The sequence below is a fragment of the Ylistrum balloti genome, unplaced genomic scaffold, assembly GCF_031769215.1.
Source record: "Ylistrum balloti isolate Yb309-2 unplaced genomic scaffold, AGI_CSIRO_Ybal_v1 Utg370518, whole genome shotgun sequence".
NCBI lineage: Eukaryota > Metazoa > Mollusca > Bivalvia > Pectinida > Pectinidae > Ylistrum > Ylistrum balloti.
In genome coordinates, this window is record NW_026782332.1 from 474242 (window position 1) to 489393 (window position 15152).

The window sequence follows — 15152 nt, forward strand, 5'->3', positions numbered from 1 at the left end:
TAACGACACTATTCACAGCGAGGCTCGCCAGAAAGGAAAATTCTAAGACTCCTTTGATAAATTTTAGAAACTTAAGCGGGATCCTGTAAATGTCGTTATGAAGAGGGACCGGAGATATTTCATTGTGAAGACTGTTTTTGCATGTTGATGAAAGAAAGGCGATACTGTAAGTCACTAAATTTTCGCGAGCTTAACTCTTCAGATATATTCGCGAATACATGATTTCGCGAACGCTGATTTAGAAATGCCTTACAATTGGCCAGTCATGAGCTACAAGACTCCGATATCGGTAACAAAATCAGCATAGTGAGTTGTATTTTCAGATAAAAACAAAAATTAGGACAGTATATTGTCTTGTAATTCTAACTGAGCCATGAGTAACCCGTATTGAGGTCCGTCTTAGCGTTCAGGTTATGGTGTGTGTGCTGTAATGATAAATGATGGTGTCAATACATAATATGATTCAGGTAAGTGAGCATTGTTTGTTCACAATATTCGCAATTTCGCGCATCTGAGTTTGAATTCATACATAACCACTACTGGTGCCGGATAATCCGTAAATAAATGAATAAAACAAGCACAATATCTAGTCACGTGATGAGTGTGCGCAGTTATAGGTTTGTATGTATATTGTTAGGTGAACGTATACTCCAGACACGTTACATAACGTGCACAGTGAAAGTCTGCCACCATTTCTAAATATTTATAGATCTTTTTCATTTCTTTTTTATACTTCTGTCGTATAACGGGCCGTGTTGTGGTATGACTTGTCCGTCCGTAGTAACTTTGCTCGTCCGTGCTTGTCCATTTCATTATTTCATGATTGACCTGCCCTACTTTCCCGTCATTTTGTCTCCTATATTTACAACTATAAAAGCATTATGTTTATACACGAAATGGTATTTGTCGTCACGCGCCACCTGGATAAGGTACAAAAACATGTTTTTTTTTCTGTTTTTGCGTTCTGTCCAGGCATTGGTCCTTTGAGTAAATTTCACCGTTGATTTAATTTCAAGTATGAATTATAAATGATTTAATTACACCCTCTTACAAGTTAATGTATTTTTTTTCATAATTTATGTCAAATGTATTTATAGTTATCACGTGATCCAAAGCGTGAAAGTGTTTCACTGTCCTGACTTCCGTCATGCTGGACTTATTATTACTTCACGTGGCATTGCTTGTTTTGCCAATTCCGTCTTGTTTGTTCATTTTAATGTTTCTATAGGTTTTGTCAGTTTCAGATGCTGGTTTGAATACTTTAATTTATTCATGAAATTGAAGATACCGATTCGCTATTCTACCTCATGCTTGGGCTTTATATTTGGATCATTACTTTGTGTGTCATAGACTAGCGATCGGTACCTTTTATTCTAGGGACTACGGGACATGTTTGATGACGTCATTTATCCGTTTTTGTTTTGGTGTAAATTCTTATTTTAAATCACTTTATCGATTATATCGCTGTGTTTTTTAGTTAAATATTATGTTTATTTATTGTTTACGAAATTACGAATTTTCACTGATTTCGATAAAGTTTATACTATATATCATAAGGATATCGAGTCCAATCCTGGTCCGAGACTTGACGAGACTTGGCGAGATTTCCGTTTCATTTAAATATTGGGAGTGTTTGGCAGAAATTAGACTACAGTTTAGACATGGTTAATGAATATGACGTTGTAAGAATGTCTGTCACTTTTTTATTGAATGTCAACGTTTTCTCGAACGAATGACGTAATTTAGACATAATGTAAATAATTGGAACGTTGCGTTAGATATAGAAATTCTTTTGTTTGGCAATTCTCAATTTTCCGTGGACCTTAATGCAAACATATTTAGATCTGTGTAAAACTACATTAAAACCAGGAAGAGGTTTTAATGTGAATTTGTAACAATAATTGTTTATTTGTGTTGTCATTTAAAATTGGGAGAAGGCGTTGATAAGTTACAATAACCCAATCCTTTGCCTATCTTTTGGCAATAAATAAGTTTAAACAAATAATCGCGAGGGATTTGAATTAGCAATTGCCTTTTCTCGCGAAAATAAATTCTACGCTAAATATAAGTGTGTACAGTATATTATGTAAAATATATCGAAGTTTGGAAAAGATGGAATTTGTGTCGATATTTTTAAGAATATAAACTTTTCTACATAGACAGTGATTTTTATTACTTCATAAATTGAAATTCACAATGCACCAAAGTTCCAAATATATTTCTATCAATTCGTAATTTTCATCGTTTATTTTTCAGAGAATACGAGCTGAGAAAACATTACTTAAGCAGCTGCATTTGAATAATGGTGGTTTCTGTGAAAGTTTCGGTCGGAAACGGAAGTCCGGGCCCGAACCCGTTTACTATCATCTTCATCCTCGTTCTACTGGCGTTCATGGCGATCGTCATTTTCGCGATGGCCATGGAAGTTCTCCGTCTGAAGAGAATCGCTGACGGCCTAAGCATCCTTAACGAAACAACGACTGTGTATGGTGTTGGCTATTCCACGGACAACACGTGATACATAAAAAAATCATTCGTGATTGGTTAAACATGTGTACACGTCATGGATGACGTCATTTTTACCCATGGAAGAATGCACCGTTACGAGGAATGGAAATGTATATTTAATGTTTAATGAAAAGGTGATATTTTCAAAGAAACATGAATTTGTGATACATTTTTTTAATTTATGGAAATATTACAGTGATTTCATATGAAAACACATCAAATGTATATATACATATATTAGTTTATATCTAAATGTACATAAAAGTTTTTTTTTACAAATACAGACACGATTTCTGCTGGGGAAAATATTTTCCTATATTTTCAACTTCGATCATTTAAGAAATTATCATGTAGTTTTGTAGTTAAGAATGCGTTTTTACCAAATGGTACTATGAGCAGAAAATGTTATCATGTCCCGATGTTTGAAAAGGGGAGAATTTTATTTTATTCTTCGTCCAATATTGGCTATCCGATCTCCCGATTTCCAAACCTTCAACGGCATCGATTGACTTGTGTATTCTTCAAGTATAGTAATTTAACAACCCTCACATACAATATCAACATCCGGGACTGTTTATATATATACCGTACGATTAATGACACAATGATCTCAACCAGAAGGCACTATGACCTCAACAAGAGGGCACAATGATCTCAACCAGAGAGCACGATGACCTCAACCAGAGGGCACAATTACTTCAACTAGAGGACACAATGTCCTCAACTAGAAATTAGAATGACGTCAGCTAGAGTGTAGAATGACCTAAACTAGTGGGTACAATGACTTCAGCTAGAGGGTATAATGACTTCAGCTAGAGGGTAGAATGACTTCAGCTAGAGGGTATAATGACTTCAGCTAGAGGGTATAATGACTTCAGCTAGAGGGTATAATGACTTCAGCTAGAGGTATAATGACTTCAGCTAGAGGGTATAATGACTTCAGCTAGAGGGTATAATGACTTCAGCTAGAGGGTTTAATGACTTCAGCTAGAGGGTATAATGACTTCAGCTAGAGGGTATAATGACTTCAGCTAGAGGTATAATGACTTCAGCTAGAGGGTATAATGACTTCAGCTAGAGGTAGAATGACTTCAGCTAGAGGGTATAATGACTTCAGCTAGAGGGCATAATGACTTCAGCTAGAGGGTATAATGACTCCAGATAGAGGGTATAATGACTTCAGCTAGAGGGTATAATGACTTCAGCTAGAGGTATAATGACTTCAGCTAGAGGGTATAATGACTTCAGCTAGAGGGTATAATGACTTCAGCTAGAGGGTATAATGACTTCAGCTAGAGGGTATAATGACTTCAGCTAGAGGGTATAATGACTTCAGCTAGAGGTATAATGACGTCAGCTAGAGGGTATAATGACTTCAGCTAGAGGGTATAATGACTTCAGCTAGAGGGTATAATGACTTCAGCTAGAGGTATAATGACTTCAGCTAGAGGTATAATGACTTCAGCTAGAGGGTATAATGACTTCAGCTAGAGGGTATAATGACTTCAGCTAGAGGGTAGAATGACTTCAGCTAGAGGGTATAATGACTTCAGCTAGAGGGTATAATGACTTCAGCTAGAGGTATAATGACTTCAGCTAGAGGGTATAATGAGGGTATAATGACTTCAGCTAGAGGTATAATGACTTCAGCTAGAGGGTATAATGACTTCAGCTAGAGGTATAATGACTTCAGCTAGAGGTATAATGACTTCAGCTAGAGGTATAATGACGTCAGCTAGAGGTATAATGACTTCAGCTAGAGGTATAATGACTTCAGCTAGAGGTATAATGACTTCAGCTAGAGGTATAATGACTTCAGCTAGAGGGTATAATGACTTCAGCTAGAGGGTATAATGACTTCAGCTAGAGGTATAATGACTTCAGCTAGAGGGTAGAATGACTTCAGCTAGAGGGTATAATGACTTCAGCTAGAGGGTATAATGACTTCAGCTAGAGGGTATAATGACTTCAGCTAGAGGTATAATGACTTCAGCTAGAGGGTATAATGACTTCAGCTAGAGGGTATAATGACTTCAGCTAGAGGGTAGAATGACTTCAGCTAGAGGGTATAATGACTTCAGCTAGAGGGATAATGACTTCAGCTAGAGGGTATAATGACTTCAGCTAGAGGGTAGAATGACTTCAGCTAGAGGTATAATGACTTCAGCTAGAGGTATAATGACTTCAGCTAGAGGGTATAATGACTTCAGCTAGAGGTATAATGACTTCAGCTAGAGATATAATGACGTCAGCTAGAGGTATAATGACTTCAGCTAGAGGTATAATGACTTCAGCTAGAGGTATAATGACTTCAGCTAGAGGTATAATGACGTCAGCTAGAGGGTATAATGACGTCAGCTAGATTCGATAATGACGTCAGGTTATATATTTACAGTTTGTACCTAAATACAGTGTCTGACTAAATACATTTTAATGGTTGGATTTACTGTCATCATTTCTTATTTTCAATTCTGTTTTTACAGCAATATATGGTGGATAATTTGTATGAAATGGAAGAAATCAGTCACCATAATTCTCAGACCACTTGACCTGTTGACGGTTCGATAAGTATAATATATGTATCACTAAGGATATATGACTTTCCGGTATCTGATTTGTCGAGAAGTTGAACTCTCGGAAAGCAAAACGCGCGATAAGTGGTTCAGGTTTTTTAGGCACGATTTTTATATAGATTTCTATCAATTTACTGTTTTAAAATAAACATTTTATTACTTATTAGGATTAGTAATGAATAGTAATGTTGTCGCGAATATCTATTTTTTTCAGTTTTTCATATCAATTAGCCTCATTCACTACATAACGTCCCAACTCATTATCGTAAACAAAACACGGGTTGGTAGAGAACAATTCATCCCCGGAATAGTTCTTTATTGTCGAAAAAACGTCACATAAACCAGTGATTAGTTTATCTGTTATTTTCAGTCTCATCAGTTATTTTTCAAAAGTCAAGAAAAAAAAAAAAACAAAAACAAAAACTCGTAGAGGTCGTGCATTTTTCAACATTTGTAAAAAACTCAACGAGAATGAACGAAATAACATTTACACCTCTGTATAACACGCCAGTATTTTACGATTATTTTTCAATAATTTGATGCCATTGTTATAAAACTGACCAGCATCTTAATGTCACAGGGACAAACTGTTTCTTCTTATTATATTCTATATATTATATTATTATTATATTATATTCTCAATCTTTATCTAAGAATTTATTTTTTGTCTGTTTAATATCCTAAACATTAACATTCACCAACTCGATGTCATATAATTCCGGATGGATGTATATCCCAGCTCTAACCGTCCACTTGGTTCTTGTATGTCGATTTGGACAGGATTTACTGTACGAATATGTCCTACGAGCATCAACAATATTTACGTCATGAATATTCATTAGGTATCTACAGTTATATCTTAATGAATATATAAAAAATCTTTACGACGCGATGGAAATTTGATGGCTGGGTACATTTTCATGTTGTTTATTACGTTTTTTATTTACCAATGTTTTCATTGGACGGTTGTCCGATTTCTCTCCAAGTGAACGGTCAAGGTCATTTTGAGGCGGGGTTCCCTATAATGGCTGGTGGTTACATCATTGAACAACATCCGAAAAGTCCGTCGCATGCCATCCAGACCAATTAGGGTAAAATATCTTGCTCATGGACACATCCACGACAATACAGTCCGATTCTCAGTTTTAAGTGAAGCATAGATCTGAACAGGTAGGTTCGAACCCAGCACCTCGGATCTCTAACTGTGGTCACTTGGGCTAACGCTCCAATCGATGAGCTAACGCAGTGGTTGAATATTAAAATGGTTGTGTATATTCTATGTAGCATTTTCACTCTTGGTCTGTGTAAATACCCATCAGCATTACTTTTCTCATCTATATCAATATTATTGACAAAAAACGGACAACTCTTTGATCCGCGCGTGATATATTAGAATTAATTGAGGTCAATACCCTTTTACGTTCTATATAAATAGCACATATTTTATTTATTTATTTATTTGTTTATTTATTTGAATGTCACAGATGAATAATCAAGGGAAGTAACTCTAGTCATCAATAAATTATTTAATGTATTCTTTATCTTATAAACATTTAGTGGATAAAGCATTACCTGATAAATTGTTTTTATTAGATGATTTTTCTTATAAATAGTTTTAGATCAATCATTTATCTGATAAAGAGTCTATTAGAAAAAATTATCTGATAAACTGTAAATTATTTGTTAGTTATTTATTTTTCCTATAAATTGTTTATCAAATTCATGTGATCTCACTTGTTTATCAAATTATATTAAAAAAATAAAGGTTTACAATTTTATCAAGCGTTGTTTTTTCTTGGCATGCAGAATTTCCCGAAATATTCACTTCATGCAATATTTGTTGATCAAATATCCTGATTACGGATTTTGTAAACTCGAGCTAAGGGAAACTCGGAAAAGCGCTAAGGGGACGTAATTCATGCTATTCAGTAAAAGTATATAAAATGATTTTGCTAGACTGATGAAAGACTAATAAAATATCTAGTGATAATGCAGTTTTAGTATTTAAAGCAAATGATTGATTTGGTGATAAACTCGTTCTCCTAATGCACCCAATAGAACCATATTTCATACATTTGTTTCCATCACACATACGGCCATTTCACAAAAGCATTTGAAAGTAGGAAGGAATGAAAAAAAGGAAGAAAAGAAAGAAAGAAAGAAAGAAGAAAAGAAAGAAAGAAAGTAAAAAAGGAAGGAATGAAGGAAAGGAGGAATACAAAAGGAAGGAAGGAAGGAAGGAAAGAAGAAAAGGAAGGAAAGGAAGGAAGGAAGGAAGGAAGGAAGGAAGGAAGGAAGGAAGGAAGGAAGGAAGGAAGGAGGGAGGGAGGGAGGGAGGGAGGAAGGAGGGAGGGAGGGAGGGAGGAAGGGAGGAAGGGAGGAAGGAAGGAAGGGAGGGAGGAAGGAAGGAAAGGAGGGAGGGAGGGAGGAATACAACAGCAGGAAAGAAACAATAAAACACAGAGAGAAAACAAAGGAAGGAAGTAATGAAGGAAGGAAGGAAGGAGGGAAGGAAGGAAGGAAGGAAGGAAGGAAGGAAGGAAGGGAAAGTGGGGAAGGAAGGAAGGACGGGAGGGAGGGAGGGAGGAAGGAAGGAAGGGAAAGAATAAAGGAAGAAAGGAAGGAAGGAAGAAGGGGAAGAGGGGTAGGAAGGAAGGACGGGAGAGAGGAAGGTAGGAAGGAAGTGAGAGAGGAATGGATGAATGAATGAAGGAAGGAAGGAAGGAAGGAAGGAAGGAAGGAACAATTCAAACACCAAACTAAGAAATACGAGCGAACCAACAATTCGACGATGCGAAAAGAGCATTACATCAATACAATCGATAAATGAATAAATAAAATCGATAAATGAATAAACAAATAGATAAATTAAATGACACGTGTGTAATTTACATAAATTCTTTATTAATATGATAATATGTATTAGGAAGTATTTCAATGAGGAATGAAAAAAAGAGTCTTTTTTTTTCCAATTTTCTAAGCAACCGTTCATAATTCTCGAGAGCCAAGATATTTGCTTTCATTTTCACACCAATCCATTTAACAGTATTGATATGTCAGTATACTTAATCTCATGGCGGACAAAATGAAACTGTAATTAATCAATGGCCGTGTACATCCTCAGCCTTATAAATTATTGTATCCAATTACAAGTTCGAGTTATCTCCCTTAGGAAAAGTGTTGGACGAATCTGAGGAATGTCATCCTATGGCTCCTTCGCTGAGTTGCACGTTGTGGTATTCTGTTATAGCGGATCATCCCTGAGAGAAGTTTGCAATCTATAAAAGCAGTCATAAATTTTAGCTTGTTTTATTGTGTGTCTGGCTTAAATGACTCATTTGTGACGACTTTCATAAGTCACTTGAGAAATGGGAACCTGGCCTGTTAGTTTAGCAATATTTCCGAGAAACTGTTTTCCATATGAAACTTGAGTTATCCATTGTGACGTCACAATGGTCATCACATGATAAAATTAATTTGTTTAACAGGTATGATAATTCGATATGAAAAAATCGTCAGGTAACTGAAATACCGAATCATTGAACGAGTTTGATAATTTTAAATTGAAATCGAGACGAATAAGATATTTTTTTATCACATAATTAAGATTTTCTAGAAAACAAGAGGAAACCTTCCCCTGTAAAATAGGCTACACTATGGACCAATGACAAGACATTTTAATCTCCCTAAGTGTAAATGGCTTTCTGTACACTTGTCTCGTGCAAGAAAGACATATATAATCTCATGTTTTAATTAGCAACTAAATGGTAAATCACCTGTTGGCTGGGACTGGTCTCAACGAATCGGGGAATTTTACGCTGTGCTTTCTACCTAGGGAACACAAAACATAACCGTTGTCTCCATGGCAACACATGCACTCTTGATATTTTTCCTTCTATCTTTCCTGCCTTCTTTCTTTCTTTCTTTCTTTCTTTATGGTCCACTCTTCTGGTCCATCGAGAAATAAACATTCCGTCGAGCTTTCTACTGAAAGAACAAAGAAAAATAAACCACTGTCTCCATAGCAACACATGCACTCTTGATTTTTTTCTTTCTTTCTATCCTGCCATCTTAAAACTTGTTGTCACATGACTGTCACGAAAACGCTGACCTTGCTAGATAGGAAAATACACTGAAAACAGATTAAGTTTAATAGAAGAATGTTACCACCCTCAGTTGTCGGACCTATGTTATAACAATCCCAAGATTTCTACAGTTTCACGACCCATGTTCCTGGGTATCAAAGCGCGAACTAGAACATACCACCTTTTAATTTTATTGCTAACATCCAAAAAACCTTGGGGGAAAATCGATATCTGTTGACAGTATATCAAGGTTTTCTTGCTGTTGGGACTTCTTTACTCGTAAAATTTATCAACTTCAGTCAGCCCAGGTCTCCTTTCAGCCAAGGAAATGGACGTCGCGAAATAAAAAGGCTAGTTTGTCGACTGTGCCATTCACAACAGTAAAAATGAACCATCCCCACAATTCTTTGTACGTCTGTTGAACTGTTATACCTTGTAAATATCGATTATTTTCGGCGATATGATGCTAATTTGGGTATCAAGAGATTTTGTGGTTTTATGAAAGTATTAGGACTATCAAACACCGCATCCAACTAAGGTTACGTATTCGCTATTTGTAAATCCGTTATCAAGTCCAGCACCGACACCCAAATTGATCACTGGCTCTTCGCTTTTACACTACCGGGCGATTCTGTCTGTCTGACGAGTTTACAACTTGGTGGGGATTTATTTCTCTGTTAGCGCCTTCCATTGCGTATATATCACACCATCAATCGGAAATAACGTCTTTGTCAGGTGGTTTTGGCAGCCATGGTTTTTTTCTGCAAAGTACTATCCGAGGAGCTTGTTGCAGTCCTCCTCTCCTCTACCCTGTGGCCCCCTCCTCCTTTTCGCTGTCCACCTCGTCCTCCTCGTCGTCGTCCTCTCTGCCGTCGTTGTCGACCACAACCTCTTAATCGTCATCTTTTTCCTCTTCAGCTCGTCGTCGTCGTCCTCCTTTTCGTTGTCTATCACCTCATTGTCATCGTCCTCCCCGCCGACGATGTCGACCATGACCTCTTAATCGTCATCTCTCTCCTCTTCAACTCTTCGTCCTCCTCCTTTTCGTTGTCCATCTCGTCCTCATTGTCGTCGTTCTCCCCGCCGACGATGTGGACCACAACCTCTTAATCGTCATCTCTCTCCTCTTCAACTCTTCGTCGTCCTCCTTTTCGTTGTCCATCTCGTCCTCATCCTCGTCGTCCTCCCCGCCGACGATGTCGACAACGACCTCTTAATCGTCATCTTTCTCCTCTTCATCTCTTCGTCCTTCTCCTTTTCGTTTTCCATCTCGTCCTCATCATCGTCGTCCTCCCCGCCGTCGTTGTCGACCACAACCTCTTAATCGTCATCTTTCTCCTCTTCATCTCCCCGCCGTCGTTCTCCCAGCCGTCGTTGTCGACCACGACTGCTCCCCACCTTCCTGTCCGACGTTTTCTTCTCCACATTCGTAATCGTCGTACTTCTTTACTAGGTCGTCAACCTCTTCACATAGCTGTCCTATACGTCGTCACTATCGACCTCTCCTCTTCCTCGCCATCCTCCAGGTCCTCCTCCCTTCCTCGTAGTCGTCGTCATTATCTTCACTATTTAATAAAGAAATCAAAATCAAGGTCTACCTTATAGTTACATGACTACACACAGCCTAGATGTATTGATCGCTAGGTTGTTCCAAGGATGTATAAAAGATATTTTAACGAGAAAACAAAAAACAAAAACTTCATTCGAAGGTTTAATCAAATGAAACAAACATCGTTTCCACTTTAGAACGCTTGATTGTTGATTTTGTTAGTTGTACTGGCGTTCGTTAAGGTTTCATCTCTATTCCTCGTTACTTTGCTATTTATTACAGCGTTGGTGTTAACAAACACAATGTGATTTTAACTTGATTAAAATTCACACTCCAAGCCAGCGTTGTATATAGTACAATAATTGTCAACGTGTCCATGTTATATCACACGACAGTGTAGTGTAATATATTCCTACTCAAATAAAATGTTCAAACGAAGATTCCCGTCGCCATTTTATTTAGCTGCAACCAGAATTTCAGAATTGAAATTAAATGCCGGTCAAGTTATCCGGATTATTTGCAAAATACCCTCCCCCCCACCTTAAAAAAAACACACAAAAAAACCAACACACAAATTAAAAACCTACCTGTCAACACAATGAAAAATCTGTTTAAACTCAAACTTAATAAAACTTGTGAAATAAGAATAAAAGAAAAATTTACACGGCGACTCCCGAAAAAGTAAAAGGAGAGATAGACCAGATGTTCCAGAACAGTACGCGGTTATTGGTTCATCGAACCAAGAGGCAAAATAAGTGGCATCACACACGTCTAGCTTCATATCACACAAAGAAATAGAAGAATATTTTCCATTGAGTCACAATGATGACCATAAAATCCATCATTTTCATCAAAATAAATCTCTTAAAAAAAAAAAAAAGTATTGTGAGTTTGTCTGTCAATTGCCGACATCTTGCAAAACGAACAAATATATATTATAAATTTATAAACAATTATAAAATATTAAGACAGATCGTGTGATCGTGAGAATTAATTGAAAATATTTTGATAAAATTCCTAAGTAATTTGACAGTGGATATATAGGTGAAATTACTGTAGTAAGCAAAAAGTAGGCTGGGACATGGGAGGGGAGGACGTCGAAAAAGGGGAAAGGAGGGAAGGCAGGGGAGGTAAAGGGAGGGAGGGGAATAGCATGTTTAAAAACAGGGAAAGACGGGGAGGGAAGGAGAATGAGGGGACGAAAGACGGGGAGTGGAGATAAGTGGAGGGAAATGATGGATACAAACAAAGAGGGGTATTTAAGGGAGAGATATAAAAGAAATGAAACGGGGACTGGGAGAGAGGTACAGTGAGGTATGGTAGAAGGCGAGAATTGAAAACGGGGACTGGGAGAGATGTACAGTGAAGCATGGTAGAAGGAGAAAATTAAAGAGAGGAGGTTAAATGAGGATAAGTTGGAAATGTGAATTTCATTCTCCTTTACAAGCCATATTGTCCAATTATTTTATTTATCGTCATGTCGTTACACTTTTCTGCTTTATTAAACTAATTGAAGCGTTATTGTAGATTTAATGTAAAGGCTGAAAGTATTAAAGTAAGATTTTTTATATACTTAATTTTCAGGTTATTCTTATGGTTTCAAAGCTGAAAACAAATAAATATATGAAATATACTGATGTGTGAAGGTAAGTGTATTGATTTAAATTTTTTTTTCTAATTTTATTTGGAAATTTGTTTTCCACACAGCCCTTACAACAGAAAGATTGTCCTTTTATGTTTTCTCATGTTGACGTATTTCAGTTTCGTCTTGAGATAATGGTCGTGAAGATATCCATCTCCTGTCCTGTTGAATGAGTAGACGAGTGAGGACTCCCCCACCGTGGTCACGAGGCGGGATACTGGTCACGTAAGTAGAAAAATAACGAGCAAGCGTGAGAGTCATCGAAGGCATACAACATTAAAGTTGTCAAATCGCCGAACATCTTTGTCATCTGACGTCACCAAAAACATCGCCGCCGATAACAAATACACAATTACCGTCATCTGTTGTCACCACAAACATCGCCGCCGACAACACATACACAATTACCGCCATCTGACGTCACCACAAACATCGCCGCCGCCGACAAATACACAATTACCGTCATCTGTTGTCACCACAAACATCGCCGCCGACAACACATACACAATTACCGCCATCTGACGTCACCACAAACATCGCCGCCGCCGACAAATACACAATTACCGTCATCTGTTGTCACCACAAACATCGCCGCCGACAACACATACACAATTACTGCCATCTGACGTCACCACAAACATCGCCGCCGCCGACAAATACACAATTACCGTCATCTGACGTCACCACAAACATCGCCGCGGACAACACATACACAATTACCGCCATCTGTTGTCAACACAAACATCGCCGCCGCTTTATACACAATTACCGTCATCTGACGTCACCACAAACATCGCCGCCGACAACACATACACAATTACCGTCATCTGACGTCACCATAAACATCGCCGTCGCCAATTACACAGTTACCGTCATCTGTTGTGACGACAAACATCGCCGCCGCCAAATACACAATTACCGTTATCTGTCGTCACCACAAACATCGCCGCCGCCAAATACACAGTTACCGTCATCTGTTGTCACCACAAACATCGCCGCCGCCAAATACACAGTTACCGTCATCTGTTGTCACCACAAACATCGCCGCCGCCAAATACACAATTACCGTCATTTGTTGTCACCACAAACATCGCCGCCGCCGTCACTTAATACACCGATGCCGCCAACTGGTTCTCAATTACCGCCATACGCTGTGAATCGTCAACACGCGCTTGACTTTCTCTTTCGAAATCGGAAGAAAAAGCTTACCTATGTATAGAGTCAGTATTGAATATAACGAGTTCGGAATACATCATACAAGTGATGGATGGTGGAGGATCAAACCTTTTTTTTTTATTTAATGGGAAATAGAATCAGCCCGTTTCAATTAATCATACAGATATCAGAAAGATAATTATTCTTTGTCGATATTTACTTTCTGATTGCGATCAAGAAAAACCGAAAAATTCAATATTCTTCTAGACGCCGACTCGCCGCCGTTAAACCTAGTCCTTATTAAACCTAACGACGTTTCGGCCTGTTTTCTTGTTATGAAATGTGTGATTAAAATATCTCATGTTTACCATGGCAAATACACGATTGAAGTTGTATCACAAAATCGATATCAAACGTTAGGATGCTTATAAAACCGTTCTTATCTATTATTCATAATCGGGAAGAACCGATGACGTTAGCGTTGGTATATATATATATATCTAAATTAACTTATAGCTATATTGATGAAAGTGTTAGAGCGGAGATCTATATTGATTTTCTTTTATTAAGTTATTATTGATGCCGTTGACTAGTGAAGTAGCTCCCCGGAAGAACCGCTCACAGAATACAATATTCTTTTTACTAAGAGTTGTCGTTCCTTATGTTATAATTATCATTATTTTATTTTTTCCAACTTATATAAATAATTCCTGTTGGCCTTGAAAGTGTGGGGGTTTACCATGGGAGGAAACCGGAGTACCCAGGGAAATCCCAGATGGCCGATCAGGTGGTCCGATATCTTTTCCGCTCGGGAAATTCCCACTATTGGAACGTTGAAGTCGTTACAACTGCGTTTCTCAGCCTCGCGAAAGTCTGTTTAATAATACAAGGGAAAGATAAAAGATTGCTTTGATGTCAAGAAAGCAGTTTTTGAAAAAATATTTCATTTTAATTCCAAGCCATGATGTAAGACTGTTCTGTAATCATTGATATGAATATTACTGCAGTGCTTAGACGAAAAGTTGGCAGAATCACGCGCACTGATGAAAATGGCGGTTCCGTCAACTCTATTGCCTTCCAAGTGCGGTTGGCGTTCCACATCACCTAGCAACGATATTATGCCTGCGGGATGTTTGACGTAAATCAATTCGGTACGTTCAAATATTGTGAATTGTGTGTTCAGATTTGAGAACGATTTTTTTCTGTACTTATTCATTTTAAGTTAATATTTGACAATTTGAAATATCACAGGAGTTGTCGCCCTTGTTTCGGAACTCTCTTATTGTGATGGGAGATACAGGTATGAAACTTTATTGCGGACGTGAACTAGACAAGATTCTGTTCTAAATAGCACAATACTATTTCCGCCGGAAGACAGGGCGTCCATCATTAGACATGGTCTTGATCCTGGCCAAGTGTCTTGAAGGACGCAAGTGTTTGATCGTCATTTAAATCGCTTTGATGTTCCTAATACAATAAACCACTACACGCGTTTAAAACTATGCAAGGCTGTCCATATTCCACGCAGTGGTAGTAGAGTTATTTAATGACGAACACTTCAGGATAGCTACAATTGTTTAGTTAATCTAATTGGCAATTTAATATCCAATTAATTTTAAGTTTTAATTATCAATGGCACA